The sequence below is a fragment of the Ornithodoros turicata genome, chromosome 1 (genome assembly GCF_037126465.1).
Source record: "Ornithodoros turicata isolate Travis chromosome 1, ASM3712646v1, whole genome shotgun sequence".
NCBI classification, from domain to species: domain Eukaryota; kingdom Metazoa; phylum Arthropoda; class Arachnida; order Ixodida; family Argasidae; genus Ornithodoros; species Ornithodoros turicata.
In genome coordinates this window covers 124,371,585-124,392,278 of record NC_088201.1, presented here as the reverse complement: position 1 = coordinate 124,392,278, position 20,694 = coordinate 124,371,585, and the positions used below count along the sequence as shown (strand labels likewise).

At 45.9% G+C, this 20,694-nt stretch overlaps 1 pseudogene; it reads right to left on the bottom strand.

Annotated features, from left to right (window-relative positions):
• Positions 1-5,871: 5,871 nt before the first annotated feature.
• On the bottom strand, positions 5,872-6,654 carry LOC135384815 (uncharacterized; annotated as a pseudogene).
• Positions 6,655-20,694: the final 14,040 nt, after the last annotated feature.

Sequence of the window (20,694 nt, the reverse complement as noted above, 5' to 3'; positions counted from 1 at the left end):
TTGTGTCAGCACTGGCCGCCTCCGTGCTCGGCGTTAGCGTGAAGTGTCTGTCGAACAAAGACAAAGCAAGTGCAAACAGAGAGTTCGACTCAATTTAGACCCACTGGCGAGTTTTAGATACTGTGTCAGTATGGTCGTTTTTACTTCTTTTATTTTAAATCCACAAAGAAAGCCAACTTGGCATGTTCTTTTCATTCTGACCAGCATGAGTGTGGTCGGTGCTCTACTTTCTAGTACCCTAGGCACGCAACAAACTTAATGCATTAAACGGAATGACAGTAACTTCACCTCCTCAGCAACCATCGTCCCGAATGACTGCGTTTTTTCAACACGCCCCTGCTTTCAACAAGCCAGGAGAGAAAAACGCAACACAAGATTATAGTTGGTGAGGAGGTGAACTTACCGCCATTACGTTTCATTAAGTGTGGCTAGCGTATAAGGGACTTATGTAAGTTCACACGCGCACACGTTGGAAATTATGCTGCAGCGTTGTATACACGAATACGTGCTAGAGCTGAGCTCAGGTAGTTTGCTTTCGCAATGCATTACGTGCAGGAGAACAGAAGAAGAAAAAGAAAAAAACGAAGGGGAGAATATTTGAAAGACCGAAGGTCGCACAGCCGACGACATATACGTCGGTTGGTCCGCGTATTGGTATTTATATACCGGATGCCTGCGATAACGGTAGAGATGACCTCGAAGACATAGCGCTGTCAAAGAAAAACTGACAGGTTTTTGTTGCAAACGGACTGATCTTGAAATGCAGCGCCAGGACACCCTGTGTATAGCTGACTCTGACTAGTATATTATTATAATAACTTAATGAACTACTACCCAAAACTGTCCCTAATGTCCTGTTGACCTTTAATTTTTATATATATTTATGTGTATGTCTTAGACGTTAGTAGTCCTGGCAGTTTTCAGTTACTATCTGTTGCTGTTTCCTGACCCAAGAACATCCAAATCATTGTTGCAGGGCACGACTTTTTCGGCAAGAAAGACGATGTCTACGAAGCTAATAAATGAAGAAAAAATACGAAAAATAGTTTTTGTGTTCATGCGCAACATCCAAAGTTTCGCACTTAATTCCGTGTGAACCGTTATTTGAACCTGAAACCGCTATTTTTTTTACCGGTTTAGTTCCGGTTCAGCTCCAAGATGGCGTCGACTCTTTCGGTTCGGTTCAGTTCCGGTTCGGCCAAAAATAACGGTTAATAAAGGTTTCCGGTTCGGGTTCGGTTCGACTCTCTGCCTGCGCATAACCTCGGAGTACGAGTCCATTCTAGAAAACGCTACCTGTGCCTTTGCCGCAGTGCACGAAAGTGCCATGAAATACATCAACTTGAACCTTCAAGATTTCCTTTTCGTCCTTCCCCTGTGGCAGGACCTCGAGTATGCTGGGTGGCTGCCACTACAGTTGATGCATTTCATGGCATTTTCACATGTCTGCGACTCATGGTCTTGCCCTGCACACTTTGCACATGACGTTTGTCCACAGCATGTCTGTGAGCCATGCTCAAAGCGCTGGCATTTAAAACAGCGCCTTCGCTTTCGAACGTAGTGCGTACATTACAGTTGAGGTAGCCAGCATGTATTGTAGTTGGAAGAGTGTGGAGTTGGAAAGATAGTACCCGATATTTTGTTGGTATGTAGTTGCCGTCTCTACGCATAATTATTCTTCGTGCACTGAACACTCCATGTTCACTGAGACCCTCCTCAGTTTCAGAGTCGGAGCACATTAGGAGCTCCTCCTCTGAAATGACGCCTTTTACGATGTTTAGTGTCTTATGCGGGATGACCGTGACAGATATGACGGCAATTTCCTTCAAGGACTGCAGGGACACACTCTGTTCTTTCGCTTGCACCTCCACCTGGATGTCACCAGAGCGGAGCTTTCGCGCAGTGCAATTTTTCCCAATGCTCCGTTCCAGTACTTTAGCAGTTGCAAATTCAGACAGCTTTGACAATGACCCGATTGATACATCTGCGTGTATGACAGCCACTCTGGAGAACCATGCAGGCTGTTGCTGGTGGAAAAACTCAGTTGTCGGATGCTCTTCGGTGCAGCGCCTCTTCAGGCTCCGATCGTGGGTTTTTTAAGGGGTTGATTTGCCATATGTGCTGTGTGTGTAATTCAGTGCGGAGGCCGTGCTGCCCACCACCGAGCCCAACCAGGGGACCGTGCTCCGCACGGTGGCACGTGCCTCCACACTATACCCAGGCGTAGGCGGGTAGCTCTGCACGAGGTTGATCTTTGCCGCCGCAGCGACTAAGTTGAATAGCCCTGGCCGGGCCTTCCAGGACCACCCGACTATGGGAAGCAGGGGCCAAAGCGGCGTGTTGCTTCCCCAGAGGGGCCCCGAAGGGTCCTAAACAACCTCCGGGTCCACTCAACCGCCAGGATCCCCTTTTCCCCAGTCACTGGAAAGCGATAAAAACCGGGCTGTTTGGTGGTACTGGAAAGCCACGGACAGCAATACGTGGAGGTCTCACTCCTGCGGTGACCCAACCGTGAGTGCAGGAGGGGGCTACTGCGGCTGCTGCCGGGCGATGGGGGCGCCAAGTTCCCGACGCGGGTTCCAGGAGAGAGTCAGTAGTGATCTTCTCTACTTGGCCGCACCCACTGCACTTGTACGTAAATTCAGACCACATCCCAACCCTCCTTTCGTTTCGAAATGTGAGCCGCTTTCCAAATATCACTGGGTAAACATGCTCCTGCATGTCACGGAAACTCTTGATCAAGTGAGCTGGTGAGATTAGTCTTCGACCAAGTATTGTGTCCTCCTTTGGTTGTACAGAACCATTTACCTGCTCTCTACAACTCCCCATAGAGCGCGTAGTATAGAAAAATTCACACAAGACTGGGCACGACCAATGAGAATGCAGCGATTACTTCCTGAATCCTCCAATCAGAAGACTTTCCGTCCGGCTTGCTCCCTGACGGGTTCTGGCTCTTGCTGACCGCTGCTTTCCATACTGGCCTGTACCGGCTACCCCTGACTAGCTTTCATGCACGCCATAAAGTTATTCCGTGATTCCAAAACAACTGTGAAAAGTGTTCTAATGAACATAAATTTATTTGAGTCATCATACTGACATAATCGGCGGGTTGACGCATTTACATGCACTGAGCGTACTGAGTCCATTGCGTAGCGCTTCCTGGCACACTGTAACAAAGTTCAAACTTTGCAGAACACGCATATCGACACATCGAGTGGTTTACGGCAGCATATACTGATGGCGCATCCCGAAACAACAAGTCCGCCTCAGCCTTCGTCATTCCATCCGAAGGCGTCGTGCACGGAAGACGCCTTTCACATCCCACCTCCTCCACAGCTGCGGAACTCTATGCCATCCTTTTCTTTCTACAACACATCGCTGATTTTCCACCCCGGGAATGGGCAGTCTTTACAGACTCCCAATCTGCACTTAAGCAATTGAAAATTCCGGCATTCGAGGCCCATCCGCACCCCTAGTCACAGACGTGTTAATGGCTTACCACACTATCTACGCCGCAGGCCACAGGCTAGTTCTCCAGTGGGTTCCAGCCCATTGTGGTGTCGTGGGGAACGAGCAGGCCGGCAGCGCCGCAGAAGCAGCACTCTCGTATCGGCAACGGACCCGTATTGTTCTGCTGAGAGGAGACCGCCGTTCAATTCTGCGACGCCTAGTGACACCCCTGGCTTCCCGCCAACGGACAACCGACATTCTTCCCCCCTCTATGTTGAACAGAGTTGATCCCACGCTCGCTTTCCGCATGCCACGAAACACCTCTCGTCAAGATGCTGCATTAATCCACCGAATGCGCCTCGATGTGGCCTTTACAGCTCAGTGGCGTTACCGCTTGAGACAAGTCGACTCTCCCACCTTCTGCCACTGTGGTGCTCTTGAGGATCTGGAGCACATTCTTCTTCATTGCCCTCACTACGAACCTTCCCGAACCACACCCTCCGAGTCTCTTCGTCAGCTGGACTCTCGCCCTTTCTCCCTCTCGAAATTGCTTGGTCCCTGGCCCAATCCAGCCCAGCAACGCTCTGCGCTCAAAGCTCTTCTGACATTTCTGAACACCATCGGACTTCGGTCGTTATTGTGAAGGGGCTCGTTACTTTATTCCCCCCATTCCATCCAGCAATGGGGTAGAGTATCGCCTGTGGCGATGAAACTCCCCACTCTCCACGGTCGAAAATAAAGTTGTTGTTGTTCCCAACAACGAACAACTGTCACATACTTGCGCACAATCTCTTGATCGTCATGTCCTTCCCTGACAAACGTCAAACCAAGGTGTCTACCAGCCAGCACATTCAAAATTCGCTGACTTTTCCAGGCTTTCCCTGACAATTTTATTAAGATTCATTGAGACAACTTCCTTGAGATGATACACTTAAAGTAGCGGAAAATAACACTGCCTCAAGATTTTCGTAAATGTCAACGTTTTTTGATAAAAATGAAGAACGGCACTAACTTCACAACCTATGTAAAATGTTGTCGAACTTTATAATCCTTTATGGAGGTTAAATACTTTGAGAAATGTATCAGAATACAAATTTTTTCTATGCTGATCACTGCTTTAGAGAGTGATTTTTTTTAGAGCAAGGGTGCCTCATGCTGCGCCTCAGTAATTATCTTCTGCCTGTTCTGTTTGGGGTCCCTTATGAGAGATGCCACCCTCTTTTTCTGCTTCAGGGCCTCAAACTCGTCTTGCCTTTCTTTCCTTTTTCTGTCAATGTCTTCCTTCCACTTTCTATTCGTACTGCGAACAGATTCGATCATCCTGTCTGTGATGCTTACTTTGTCCACACCACCAGCTGTCAGTACAGCATCATGAACCGCTCTTTGTGCAATCAGTGACTCTTCTTTCAGGTTTTCAACGACACATTCTTTGTTGACAGAAAAACCTCTTTCAAAAGATGCATTGCCATGCGACATGCAAGGGATGATGAAATCATCCTTTGCATGTGGTTGGAGGTCCAACAAATGAAAGGTCATTCTCTTCTTTACACAGCTCCAACCAAAGGGCATCCAGCCGTTGCTATTTTCTTTCAAAATTCTTCAGGCATGTCTGTGTCGAGCTCAGTGAGCAAACTTTCACATATGACCGATTTCTGCTTGCAAGCCTGTTAGCCACTGGTACTCTGTGAGCGTTTCCAGAGCAAGCACAAGGCACTTCTTACTGGTCTCCTTTGACAGAGCGCAGGCGGGATCCAGGCAGTTCGCTCCTTGAACCAATTTGTACTTTAAGCAGGACCTGTCTATTATCTTTTTCACAGAAGCTTTGATGAATGAAACACAGTCACGCTTGAAGTTGAGCAGAGTAAGCTGTGTCTGCTTTTTGATCTTGCGGAGCTCGGATTTGGCTGCGAGCCCAATGTCAAACGCAGACAAGGAAATGATATTGTCACTCTGGTTCACATCAATTTTGAGCAACGTGGAAATTCAGTCCGCAGCGTTTAGAATATCCCCTTTAATGATTAGACTCAGCAGAGACCGCAAAAGGCTCTCCAATGCCGGTGCAAGAAACGGGAGCATCTGTTTGTCAGTTTGAAATTCTGCCAAAAATGGTTCAAACTCCTCAGCAATCGACAACATGAATGCCAGTTTCACGGGCAGCATTCCGTCCAGTACTGCCTTCTCCATTATCGTGAAGCTACTGCTTGTCGGCTTCTTATTCGCTTTATTTACGGAATCCACATGCTGAGCCAGGTTTGCATGCACTTCAAGTGCCCTAGTAATCACTTTGCTGTTCTCTAGCCACCTCACGGCGCAGAACAAGAGCGGAAATACTGCGCCCTCAGTGATGCTCACATAATCTGCACGACGCGAAGGAACGCACTTGAATAGATTGTATGCACCGCAGAGGAACACCAACAAGTCCTAGTGAGTTTCAGCATCTCCTTCCTCGAACGCGCCGTTGACAACGTGCAACACACAGCTTCCAATAGCTAGAACGCGGTAAGAGTCCCCAAATTCGCTGAGTTTTTCTTTGACGGACATAAGGAATTTTAAGTTTACATTTGGCCCATCCATCGATATTCCTAGTATCTTCTTGTCCTTTAGGCCTTCTGTAGCTTTCTTGAAAGCGAACAACACGCCCTCTGCACTGGTATGTCCGAGGAAACACTATGTCAGACACTGCGTTTTCACAATCGAATTATTTGGGTCCCAGTATCTGACTAGCACATCCACCTGCTCCTTCTGACTCACTTTGTTCGGCGTCTCGTCAAATGCGACAACCAAGTACGGTACACTAGCAAGGGTAGACAACAGCTTGCTCTGGAAATATGGAGCTAGTCCATAACAGATCGTGTACCTGACCTTGTCCTTTGCGAACTGCATTTTTGAGGCGATTTCACATCCGGTAAACATTACGGGAAACAATGTAGCAGATGCGGCAGCAGAACGGAAGGATTCATGGGTCATTATTGTGTTTAAGCACCACAGAATTTCCGCCTTGCTGACACCTTTCTTCAACAGAAAACCTCCCAGTGTGGCCACTGTAACATGTGTGCTGGATGGTGAGGTGCTCGAAACGCTCGTGGTATTGGCGGCATCTTGCACACAGGTGTCCGCCGAGGTCAAACTCGAAGATAGCACGCTCGCTGTCTTCTTAATAAACGACTGCACACTAACTTGAGAGATACTCTGCACAGACCTCATCCTTGATGCCTCTTACTTTCTGTGCGACTAGACACCGCAGTTTTGCCCATGTTACTGAGTGAGAACGTTTTCCCGCACCACACACACTGCGCGCTATTCGGGTCATTTTTGACAGGCCGAATCCAACTCGCGTGCTCCGAAACATCCGGATCTGTCCAGTCTGCGTTGAAGGAGCACTTATGTGAAGACGACATGTCAACGAAACAGAACTGTGCACATTTGAGAACGTCGCGAACAGCATGTGGACACGAGCAACGTAATTCGAAACTATACGACCGAACGCAGTAGTTTTGAAACGCCGCGAAGAACGCAAACGCGGCGATGGTGACCGCTGTCGGCCGGTGAGTAAACAACGCCTGTCGTGGGCAATTGAGATTTCTTTGCTCTGAAAGGTAGTCACTGCTTATCGTTCCACCGTATATCCTTTTCCCTGATTTTTTAAACTTTTCAGCAAATTCCCTGACAATTCCATGACTTTTCCAGTTAACTCGAAATTCCGTGACAATTCCTGGTTTCCCAGTCGTTAGACACCCTGCATATAAGATGCTGCCGCTTCATGAATCTCATTTTCTTGTCATCGCCATGCAAATCTGACGGCGCTGGAACGTGTTCATCGAGCCAGAATTCACGACAACACTTCAGTCTGAAATCCGATTGGCTATTCGTAGACCGATGCTTGTGTCGAGGAACAGTACAACACGATCAAAGGCGCCATAATACACGTATAACACGGCGAATGGCGAACGCACTTGCCTCCCAACGAAAGATACCGCCGACCCGGCGTCCCCCCTTCAAATTTCAAATGAAACCGCCGAAAGAGTACGCAGCACGCAGGCGAGGAAGGGCGAAAACTCCAACAATGGGATATGTGGTCGTACTTCTCGATTTATTACACAGACGCTGAGCACTGCATCTAAAAACGAGCTCTCTAGGAAGCTAGAAAGAAAAAGGAAGAAAGAACAAGCTTTCCAATGGTACCAAAATTCTGAATGTCAGTTGCGTAGAAGGAGCGTAGCCTTTCACTGAAAATGGCACTTTTCAGTGTTATGAATGGGACCGAAGCTTAAACAAGTGCTTCCATGTCCCACAGGCCTTTCGTATCTTGTTACTGCAGATTGTCCAGTTAGGTGACTACTTTGGTTCGTTAATACGAGCTACCTTCTATCCTTTCGACGGACAGTACGTCACTCTGATATGTTTCTAGGCAAAAGGCCATATTAAGTGTCTCGTGCATTGACATCGTATCGCGAACCTGCAGAGACACAAATGCAGGTACATATATGATTTGTAACCAATGAAGCATTTTCTGCAGATTTTCGTACTCTAGTACTAAGTATATATTAAGTGTGTGCTGTACATGGGGGTAAGCGCGAATACTGTACACTTACCTGCGCATAACAGAGCTAATAGGGCATTGCAGAGCACATTTACAACGAATTCCGCGAGAACTGTTAATATACTCTGGCGTACAGCGCGTTTGCAACGTCGGCAACACTCAACTTGTCCCTTCGTTCCCACTGATCTCTATATTATATGGCTGGATCGCGCATAGGGTGCGCCACAGCGTGGTCACTGGCCGCCATATCGGTGGGCCCAACACGTCCTGTCGTCTGGATTTAGTTCAAGCGACGCTGCCCGCGATTTTTAAGTTTCCTCTAAAATAGAGGGCATGCCATGCAGCTTGTTGCAGTCTTGAATGCACTCCACGCACGGACAGACGACAGGGGTTAACTTTCCACAGGTAAGCTCTTTATTTTGAGGAAAAATAGTGTTTATTCGTATCGCATGTATGTGACACTCGCTCTTGCTTACACTGCTACTTCGCTGGTGCCGTTAAGTGCTAAGAAATTATGTTTGGCTGCTCTCAAAACCATGTAGTTTCTAGACAAGCCGCTTTTGCTATACAGGTTCCCAAATAGTCGCCCAGCCGTGCTGAAGAAGTGGGTGCAGAAGATACATCGCAAAAATTGGGCCCCATCTATATCTTCGGTGCCCTGCAGCAGACACTTTGAGGAGATCTGTTTCGATTGTAAAGGGCAAACTGCGCGACTCAATGCTGTGCCTACAAAGTTTGACTTTCCACAGCACCCCCTGAAAGTAAACACAACAGTAACACATTAGAATTTGCTTGGTTACCTGTGGAGACGTGAGGGTACCTGTGTAGTGTGGAGATGTGCAGCAGTTCTAAATGTGGTAGTAGAGCCAACAAGCTCAGTACAAGTCTTCAGAAGTGAAACATCAGTAAACATACATATGACACAATAAAACTTGCAACAAAATTTATGGTACAAAATAATTTACATTCCCTGCTAGGCTATCTGTCATCTTTTGCACGACTCATGACACTGCAAGAATCTGCTTGCTAACAAAATTTTGTTATATTGAGGTTCCACAGTTTCTCAATTTTAGTTGGTGGAAATTACAAGAGCTCTGAAATCGTGCATGAAGTCGTAAAATGAGGTTTGAACAGTCTGGGCGCAAAGTCACAGAGCCTTATACAACTCTCGTTTTCCTTTCTTTTCTTTTTTTTTTTTCACCACATCATCAACCCATTTATGTGTGTATGTGTGTGTGTGTGTGTGTTACCTACAAGATTTCACAAGATCACCTTGAGCTTTTCTTCTGTGCACTAAGAAGCAGAGGTGCGTGGAGCAATAATCCTACTGCAGGACACTTCATGGCTGGATACAAAAGACTGCTGTACACCACCAAACAGAGCCATCAGTAGGAGGCAATTGTACAGCTCAAGACAGTACACACATACTTACAGGGACAACTGCAGCAGCACAGAAGCTACCTGCCTCGATTAGCTTGATACTCAAGCCTCTCGATATTTTGGCACCTCTGCAAGTGAAGGTGGAGACCACGACTATGCAGAAGCACCAGATGCTGGACAACTTTCTGCCATAGTTGAGGATGTCGTCGGGTACATTGCAGGGTACGTAGTGAAGTCAGTAACAAGGAAAATCTACTGCGCTGACTGCATTGATGCCCTGACAGAGAGTTCTTCAAGCAGACCTCTACTCTACCGCAAATCGCGTGGTGGGCTTGTCAAGCCACCCCACAGCGTCGTTGCCATATGCAAGTCCAAGGAGCTCACAAGAGCTGTCTTACAAGACATCTTGTCCACATCTGTCAGACACGACATTTCCCCCACCCTCCACGGGCACATGTTCAAATGCTCTCCAGAAGAAAACCACGTCATTCGCCTCATCAAGCTTATAGCTAACTGCTATGGCAAGATTCGACTTCACTATCGTGCTAAGGAGCACACAGAAAACGTGAATGACCGACCACGACTACGAAAGAAGCTCTCAAGAATCATAGTATTCAACAATTAATGATGATGACTCATAGCCGTAGACGTCCTGTGTTGCACTATTGATCTATAAATTCTACATGTCCTGTTCACAGTGAAGTTACTGTGCCATTTTATCCAATTTTAGTCAGTATCACTTTAAGCAATTCAGCTGTTTGTGAGCTAGGGTAGAAGTAAACTACTGGGTAGGTTCATTTATAATCAACCAAGGGGCGCCGGTGCCATTTTTATTTTCTTCAGGAAAAAATAAACGTTATTCCTAATCCAAAAAGAAGCAAAATAAGATTGGTCGCCGGTCTCTGCGATATTTCGTTCCCGGTCGGCGAGGCTCCAAATAAATGAGCGCGATTTGGGCAGTTGCAGCTTTTCTAAATTTGGCCAGGTGGATACTCAGATCGGCTGCTCTCTTGTGAAAGCAATTTTTATCACTGACAGAATGGGTGGTGCAGATTTGTGTATTCAATTCTGTGGCAAAGCCGAGAAAAAAGGCACAAAAGAAATCGCGAAAACGCCTTCGTGGACGTTGCTAGGGCAACTTTGCCAATTTCTTACGTGGTCCCACGATTTGCGAATATGACGAAAGTTATGAGATGAAAGACCTTTTTTTTTTACTCTTTCGTTTAGTGTATAGCGCGTTATCATACCTTCATGCATCCGTCTACAGTGACGCCGTAATCGCGAAGGGGTGCCAGAAAACCGCTGTTTTCGTGCCCGTTTTTCTCAAAAAGGCCATCTTCAATTTTATTTATATTTTTTGCAGACGTGCCTTGGACACCGCTCTCTGATATTATAAAATAAAATTTCTGCTTATTTTATTTATTTAGGGCGCGCGAATTGTTTTCCCGCGGCCTGGTCGCTTTTGGATCCTATGAGTCAGAGAATGACGTTTTTTACTCCTTTACCTTCTGCTGAAGGCCACGTCATTAGAGGTTAACAAAACAGAGACGTACCTCGACTGTTATGACTGCAACTTATTCAACAAAAGCGCACTCTGCAGCCCACCCGCGTCTCCCCATAGGGTTATTCCTTTGAAGGTAGGCCGCCTCAGGGTGCCGCTGTAACTGAGAACAGGTGGACGTCTGCTCACATGCGCCTGTTTATGCGATTTTTTTTTCGATATTTTTTCCCGGCTTTGCCACGGAATTTAATCGGCTACACAAATCTTCACCATCCATTCTGCCAGTGATAAAAATTGCTTTCAGAAGAGAGCAGCCGTTCGGTGGATCGACCACGCCAAATTTGGAAAGGCCGGAACTGCCCAAATCGCGCTCATTTATTTGGAGCCTCGCAGACCGAGAACGAAATAAAGCAGAGACCTGCGACCAGACTTATTTTCCTTGTTTTTGGATTAGGAATAATAATTATTTTTTCCCGAAGAAAATAAAAACGTCACCGGCGCCCCTTGGTCGATTATAAATGAAACTACCCTGCTGCAGCAGGGTAGTTACAAAAATGGTTATTGAATTTCTGATATCAACCCGGATGTGTTCCTTATGAGTCATCAGGAACACATGAGAAATTCAACGTCTAATGCGTTTCCGCATTACACTTGCATCAGGAATTCTGTTGAGCACTGACATCAACTTTTCCGATGAGAAATTATCATAGCAATTCTGCTTAGCTTTTGATGTACACAATCATTAGAATGTACCTGTCATTGCTCAAACGGTTGCTGAAATCAGCACTGTAAAAAATAGTCTGATTTTAAGGACGGTATTATGTGAAACTTGGTTTTCTCGTTTTTGTCATCGCGTGAGTGCACCGACTGCAGCGCAACCGCGGTTTTACTAAAGTTACAAAATCATCGGGTAAGATATATTCATAGCTCGCAACAAAACTAAGGAAACCGAGACCGGACGTGCAGGAGGCGCCCAATCCACGGACTGTAATGAATGTGTTTGTTTACGCTTCAATGTTGTTTGGAATCATTTTGCAACGAACGCATTTAAGAAGTATGCTGTCTAAATCACCAGCCACCATAACCATAAAGCCATACATCAAATGTTCCATATCAGTTACGTTCACATGCTTCCCGATGACTGCAGTGTACTGCAAGCCCGCTACATTTTATATTTATCTCTGTAGTAAAATGACTCGGCAGTGAAGAGCTCTCAACTTTTGAGTGTTTGCTTTCTTTAGAGGCTTTGCAGGAAGAAGTGAAGTCAAATATTTTTTTTCAGAACAAATAATACTAGCAACAGTAATCACAATAGTATATCATGTTTTTTCATGGCTTGTCTATGAAGCAGATTTAGAGGTGCTCCATTGTTTTACAAACTCTTTGTGTTATGGGATTCTCGTACTTCTTCCGTACGACAAATTTCTTAGTGCAGTCTGTGCACATGCTCAGACACACACCTAAGAAGTACTTTTATCAAAGACACCAACTGCAAGTTGCTTCGGTTTTCAGGTAGCTACTACCTCTGTACAAGTGCTTTTATTAACAACGGATGAGGTCACATGAAGATGATAATAGTCACACTTAAAAATACAATCTCATGCACATAGCAAATTCTGGGGTTCAGTAAATAGCAACTTTCCACTGTGGATGCTTGCTTTTTCTTTTACAAACAGAAGGCATGACAGCTATATCAATGTGTTATCAATTCTGTATTTAGCAGACATACACACGCACAAATACACAGTACATGGATATGAGAGAGAGAAAGCTGCATAGTCTTTGGCCCGTGCGAATACTGATTTTTGAAACCGAAGCAAATACAAAGCGAAGAGCTGAACAATCAAAGCAAGTACTTGTATAACCAAACCGAAAATTAATAAAACCGAAAGAGTTTCGAAGCGAGTAATCTAAAGCCTGAGTGAAACATACAGGCACAGTGAAAGTGAAGCAGAAAGGAACACTGGTTCCAATGCACTGTTTCATTGCTACAAAGGCCGAAAAGCAGTAAGATAGTTAAATGTTCATAAATAAAAGTTTTGAGGAGTACTGGGCATATGGTAGTGTGATTTACCAGCTAAAACTGGCATACGTGCCACCCTTGCCAACAAAAACTTTAAATATTCCCCAATTAGGGGTGCTCGAATTTCCCTAAATTACACATGTGTAAAGGTAAGAATAACTGTCTTTCATGCGAAATAGGTCTTAGGTTTTCCATTCCGTAGCTTGCAATGGACTATTTCCAATTATTCGAACATATCTGCTTAGTAGAAGAAATTATATTCAGATACTAAGTTAAATATTCACTTTGATAATGCGAATTAGAATATTGGCACAGCATATTCGCCTAGCATAATCAATAACGAACTAAACAGATTCTAAAACATACTCCTCAGGGATCACTGACAGTATTGTTCTCCCCCAGCAACAGAGTGCAATACATTTCTTTACATTCTGGGCTTGCAAAGCGAACAGAGTTGCAGCCAGCTACAGGATAACACAATATCCAGAACACGCAGTTTTCGGACTTTTAGACATACATGGCCATTCACCGTGCAAGGCCGCTCAATACAGGTTGTAAAAATACTGATGACAGAGCCAAACACGTCTTCACTAGTTGAAACAAAGGAGTTCTTCCTCCGTGATTTGTCTATTGAGTTCACACAGTAGGTAAACGTGCCGACCGTCACTTCCTTGTATGTCATGTCACAATCTCCTTGCTGTCCCTTTCCGTGGAGAGTAACGTTGCCACACTTCGAACTAGTCTTTCGCAGGTTGTAGCCTTTCAGCAAAGATGTAACAAATGCCCTCAGGTCCTCATTTTGGTAGTCGAAGGCTGTGGAGAGGACTTGCGGAAGGCTTCGCAGAATGCAGAACTTCTCCACAATCTGTGAATGGGCATATCTTGTCCCGTTCACAAACCGTACCAGCTTCCCATTAATTGACTCAAATGGGTAAGCTGAAAAACCCCATAGTGGTGCCCATTCTTTTACATGATCCACCATGTGGAGAAGGATGTGAGCACTGTACGTCATATTGCAGACAACATATAGTTGAAAAAATTTGGAACCCGAGAAAGGAACACAGGAGGGACGACACGACACGTTCTCGAGAACGTGTCGTGTCGTCCCTCCTCTGTCCCTTTCTCGGGTTCCAAATTTTTTCACCATGTACCAGCTGGCCTGCACCATTGCCCTTTTGCCAACATATAGTTTCTGGTACTCCTCCAGAAACTCTTCCATGGCTTTCTTGACACCTTCAATTTTGTGCATGGGTACACGTGACTGCAAGCAGAAGTGCATGATCCGCACAAACTTTGTCCAATTCTTGTAGTACGGCTTTGGGAGATAATCTTTCAGAACAATGGGTGAAAAGTACAACATCCAATCACGCCATTCTGATGCTTTCCAGAACTTCATTTCTGATAGTGATCGTGGAAGCCGACTCCCCAAACTGGAGTGAGATCCCGCAATCTGTCGTTAATCTCTGGAATGTAGCACCCAATCTTGTACTCTGAACGCCTCTTGTGATTGAACCACAAAAATGCCGTTGTTCTGACGAAACCATTGCACACGGCATGCATATAGTCCACAACAAATGAACTACAGAAGTTAAAAAATGTCATTAAGAAAAGAACACTAGGGCCCTTCACTCCCAGACAAGGCTGTCCCCTCTTCTGCGCCTGCTGGGCATGCTTTAGAAAGCGATCGTGAGTCCTCAGCCTAGCTGCGGGCTTCTGCATAGCATAGACACGGGTGTGCCCCCTGCCTTTGTCCACCACCTCACCACTGTGTTCACACCACGCACATCCATGGGAACCATTAAACTGGCTCATGTTCATGACCATGCACCGCGCCACCGTGTGCACAGTGCATGGCCCTGTGCAGACGCGGCATATCTTGTCCTGCCTACTGTCAGTCGTCCAAGCAACACCCTCTGATGAAAGCCGGTTCATGGTTTGTGCAAAGGGCCTAAAAAAGCTGTTCATTTTTTGCTTTTTTGTACCAAACCATAATCCAAAAAGCAGAAGCTTCTGGACCCTTTCTTTGTATGGCAGCTCGTTAACTTGCAGTAACAGTGGCCACACACTGTGCCCAGATGACTCGAACGAAGGAACGCCGTCAGTGTTCCACGTGACCGATATGTCGTCATGTGTCATGGGCAGCTTGTTGTAGGCTGCACTCTCAGTGATGTCACGAACATCATAGGAACGACCACTTCGGGTTTGAGAAACCTTTCCGCTCAAGAGCACTTGCTTGATTTGTGAGTCAATGTCCAGGGTGAAAAAGAACGAACCGGATTCCAGAAGCTCAGCCACATTTTGTGTTGACCTACACTGTGAGCACTGTACACTTTAAGTTGTACACGGTTCCGCAGTGAGGTACTCAGAGCACTCAGGACAGTAAGTGTGAGACATTCGCTTGCATTCTGACATAGAAGAAAAGTTCTTGAAAAATAAAAAACTTTGTTGTGGGAAACCTGGCACCTTGAGGCATGTGTGCATCAAGTAACTTAAGGAGGCTCTCTGTTCCTTCCTTTGATGAGTGGTGCCTCAGACTGTGTGCCATCACCATCACCAGGCTTTGCGCTCTCGACAACTTTGCTCCTGAGTAGAGCGGTGCTCCTGGAAAAGTTAAGGATTTCAGTTAAAAAAGGTTCTGCTGTAAACAAATGAGTATGAACCAGCATTCGCTTCGCGGGCATGTAACTTACCAGTTCGCTGGATCTGTCCGAAATCTCTTCAGGTTCCGAGTTGCAAGAGTCGTCGTCGCTCGATGATGACTCTTGCGAAATGTCCTCGCTTGACTGTGCGACGTTCTCGTCTTCCCCGCTGTCGCGATCTGAGCAGATGTCGGTTTCGTCCAGGGGCCGAGCAACGGTAGCCACCAGCCAGCCAGCCCGCCATATTCGCCTGTGGTTGCTGTTGCAGTTGTGTAGCTGTTGCGCTGTTGAATGTGTGTTGCGTATGGTAGCATCCTTTACGGTACGTTATAATGTATATTTTGGTAAAGTGGCTGACGGAAGAATCGTGGGACGTGTATAGCGTAAGCTGTTATTACGGACGTGGCAATTGGCTTTCGTTTGATGACAGAGGAAAATTCCATAGACACACTGCGTGGCACGTTGGTCAGCTACAGGGGAAATATGGGGAACAACCGGCCACGGCGGAGCTGCTTGATTTCGGTGAGTGTTAGTGGTGTCAGGAGCGTTGCAAAAAATGTTTATGGGTCTCATGAACATGTTGTGACGGATTTTTTTTGTCGTAATATATCGCAGGCTCTGAGAAACTGATGGAGCGCCGGCATATAAAGCTTGCCAAGCGCGGTGCCGTGGTGGAAGTCAGCGGCCGTAGAAAAGAGATGGCAGACGAGCCGGCCGCTAAGTTACTGAAGGTGAACCACTTTATGCCCATTCATACACTGTCACTTCGCTATTACAGTTTGGATATCGGCGTGTGTGCAGCGGTGTATGTATTTATAAAGAACTAAAGTAACTTCACTAACTGTAACCGTAACTTCGTTTGAAACTTATGTGCGTTCACACTTTGCCTGCATAACCGCATGAAACCAGACGGCAAGTTCATCTCAGTGCAATTGCGATTCGAGACAGAGATTGAAGGAGCTGCAAACATACGTGGAAACCTTGGAGGAACGCCTGAAAGTGGCAGAAAACAACTACGGTATGTCAGTTTTTGTGTTTTACAAACAGAAGCAGATTGCTTTGTGCCCTTTCCTGTCCTTGTGGTGGTCAATGGTGTCATTGTGGGTCAATTGTGCACTTTTTATGCAGCTTTTCTTAATTACAGTGCTCACTTGTTTCTACCTTCATGCTCTCCAGGCTCCTATAAAATGGTGCGGCACTTGCGAAAGCTAACCCACAGGATTGAGTCCTCAAAACAAGGCGCAACTGCGGAAGCTGAACAGTTTTTTTTTTATATTTTTTATTGAGTATTGTTTCTATAGTAATGTTTGAAACCAGCAAATTTTTGCTACGTATTAGTTTGGTTCATCCCTCACAGTTGCTTGATATCATGGGCTCCACAGCTTGTTTGTTTTATTCAAGAATTTGTCAAAATTTAAGTTTTACCAAAACGCATATACAGGTGTAAGATGTGAAAGGAAGACTCCCAGTCAAAAGCTCTGTTACAATTCATGTGCAAGCCCTGAGTGGACACAAATGCAGTGCACCCAGGTCCTCCGCCAAGTAAACTTACGGGCTCAGCGTGAACTTTCCACAAAGCAGAGTGATTATTCCGTCACATTACATCATTTTATTCCCACCCTCTCCTAAAGATGCACAGGTATTGCAGCTTTAAAGATGACAAGCACTAGATGCTATTTGTGCAGATCAGCAGTTCTGTTATTGTTGACGGACTGTTCTTTTGTTGACCCTTGCGTTGTACACTACTGTAGTACTGCTCGGGACACGGTTGTCTGAAACCTCTAGCCTGTGGCTGGCGGTGCCCTACCGGCAGTGTCGCGCACGAAGGAGCTATACCAATACAGCCTCCTAGGGGAGGCCGCTATCCCTCTCTCGCACTCTCTTGCTATCAGACGACACCCGGGTATCCGAGGGTTACTTTTCCCGACAGGTGGCGACTGCGCGCGGCTTCCCTTAGGAGTCGGTATTGGTATAGTTCCCTCAAGCGCGACACCGCCCATAGGGGACCGCTCTGCCACACACTGGAGATTTCAGACAACCGTGTCGCGAGCAGTACATGACACAGTCAGTCAGGTAAACACCAAGAAACATAATTGCACTGGTCGAAACAAGTATCCATGTGCTAATTCATCAGCCGATTATTATGTCTTTCACTCTGAGGATACATGCATCACGGCACGAGACATGAAATAAATAGGGCAGTCCAAGGCTGGCAGAGAATATTGCTCTGTGGCTTATGTGGCATTTTTTCAATGAGCTGGACAGATAGATATCTTCCTATAAATGCTTTAAGCAGTACAGAAGCTTCCTCGGCACTTGGCGACAAGAGAGGGAACAGCTGGACATGACAGTAAGCAGTGTAAAATACTAGTCTGCTTCAATCTTGAGTGGTTTTAAAATTATGAGGAGACTACAACAAGCTTGAAATTATCTCCGCTGCTGCTTATAGTAGTAGTTTGAGATGTGAAAATTGCACAGCCCCAGTGAAAGAGTGTTTTTAAACGTATCAACTCTTTGTTCAATGCTCTTGCCATGTCATGGAAGCACGTCTGTGCACATGGCTTGCATATTCCTATGTTAACGATATTGTGAAACATCTTCAGACCCTGCATTTGTTTCGTAATCTGGTATGGGAGGTTATACTCAGTGACAAGATAAGTCTTACATTTCAACTCTGCCCCCAAGTTTTCAAGTCGCCTGACACTGGTCGGCTCGGGTGCAGAATGCAGCAGCCAAATCAGGATATTGTACATGCACGTCTTTTACACTCCTGCATCTTCATTGACCATGCTGCTCACATGTTTCTTGTAAATGATGTTCTTAATGCAAGTCCATATATTTGAGTACAAACAATTAGAAAATTAGTGCCAGAAAAAAAAAACGTAGTGCTAATGTCTCATATGCTACGTCACATACTCCCATGTGCTATTGCATATGTAGTCTCTTGTTGATCACATTTTTTGTATAACATTTACGAAAGTTATGATTTTGAGGAATGGTCAGAGTATGGAGCTTCTGATTCCCAGTATTTCAGAATCAATTCACAGTGTTCATTTGCCTGCTGACCAAATGGCCTACTGTGCAGACAGGCTCATGCGCACGGTGTTGATAGCAAAGTGCATACTGTCGCAAGCTTCGCTGACAGCAAAGCAAAATAGTTACAAAAATGTTATTTTAGTATCTGGCAATACTATGTTTGGCATAGTCCCTATCCTGCATAACGCTGGTCTCACATGAAGTCTGCAGAACAACTTATGACCATATCACTTGCTCGTAGAGGCATCCGTGGCAATAACTTGTTTTACAGGGATGGTCAGTATCGACTGCTTAGGCAAATATGGTTCTCCCTCCAAAGGCTGTGAACAGCTCCGGCTTTACAACTCATGAATTTTCATTCAGAAATTGGTTGAGTCAACTTAGGTACTTAATCACTTGGTGGACATATATTGCAGAAAACGGATACGTCCGTTCAGCCACAGGTTAAACAGAGAGCTAGACTACTGTGCGTACAATGCTACAAAGTTTTTGCAATGCAAATTTGTTTCAATGGGCTGTGCAGGTGAACATAGGTGGAGGAGTCCATGTTGAGAAGGGCGTTCTCGACAGGCTTCACTCGCTCTGCCGTGGGGCACCGACGACATTTGCGAGGAGTCTGCTGCGCAACCTTTTTTCTGAGGAGGAACTGCGTGGGAAGTCCCTGTTCGGCACAGGATGTAACGCCAGAAAGCATGGACCAGTAAAAGAAGCACTTGACCCAGTGCGGGTGAATGCACTTATTGGTACGTACATTTGTGAGCCTCGAGTCTGTCAGATGTGCAACATTCTTGTTGCACTCCTCTGTATTGTAGCGTACTCATGGAGGAAGGAAACACAGGAGCGGCCCTTCCAACTTTTTGCCATTTGGACGGGCGTGCCAGCTTCGCACTGCATTCTGGGATGCTCTTGTCTACCATGTGATCGCTCACGTGACCCCAAGAGCATGCGCAGGGCAGCTCCCAAAGCAGACGACGGGAGCCGTGACTGTCTTGCAGTTCAGTATCTGCATTGTGATGACCGCCGCGCGTCCAGCTTTATTTGTGTCTGTTCGGAGGTTTACTCTTGGTTTACCCTTCTACTACAAGACCGGTCAGGGTCTGCAGAACAACCACGCAGGACTAGAAACATCATTCGCGGCAGCGATGTTTGTGGATGACGTGGCCGCGTTTTGTGTGTTTGTTGCTGAAGTGGTAAAGCATGCCAGTAATCAAATTTGTACAAGGATGGAGGAAATCAATTGAATCTGCAGCTGTAGCACAGCGCCAGCTTGCAAAGGAACGATTCAAGATGACTCTCTCACAGGCAGGGGTACGAAACAACCGGTCAAGTACGTGCTTACTAAGGAAACGTTATTCCCGTGACAGAGCTGCTTTCTGTTGAACGACAGCCGCAACCGCGGTAAGAACACGTTAACAAAAGGTTGTTTCCGCAGTGGTGCTCACATTTTAAGAGTAAATGACTTTGAAAGAGCATAAAAGCACGAAGAGCAGCGCGAGCAACAAAGCGTTGCCAAACCGAAACTTTAGAGAGGATCACGTGGTGGACAGGAAGTAATGGCGGTTTTGACAGGAGCGACCGCCAGAGGGGTCCCACGGAAATCTGCTCGAAACGGCCGCTCCTGTGTTTCCTTCCTCCATGAGCGTAATCCATGCCCCCAGCCATGATCATTCACATTTTGATATCACACAGGGCTGCTTGCATTTGAATTGCTATACAAACTGGTACATTCACCGACTAGTACGAGATAATGCTTTCTACTTCAGGTGTTCATAAAAATACATGCCGCAAGAACGAAGTATAAGGCAACGATAGGAAGGCACGCGATGCAGTCCCGATAATCGTTTCCCACTCGTTAATATTAATTTGTTAATCCTGAGTATCACATATGTTGCGTTATCTGCAGTGGCTCATAAGCATGGTCCTTTTTTTGCAGGTTATGTTTGCAGCAAGTATGACACGACCGTGGTCCAGATTAAGAACAGCTTCAATGGTATCCAGAGAAATAAAGTAGTTTTCATCGTCATTCCTGTTTCCTGAGTATGAAATGGCCGGAGTGGGTAACAGCATTGGCGCCAGCATTTTCCAATGTGATCAGGTTATTTTCCGTGTTTAGAATGCGAGTTTC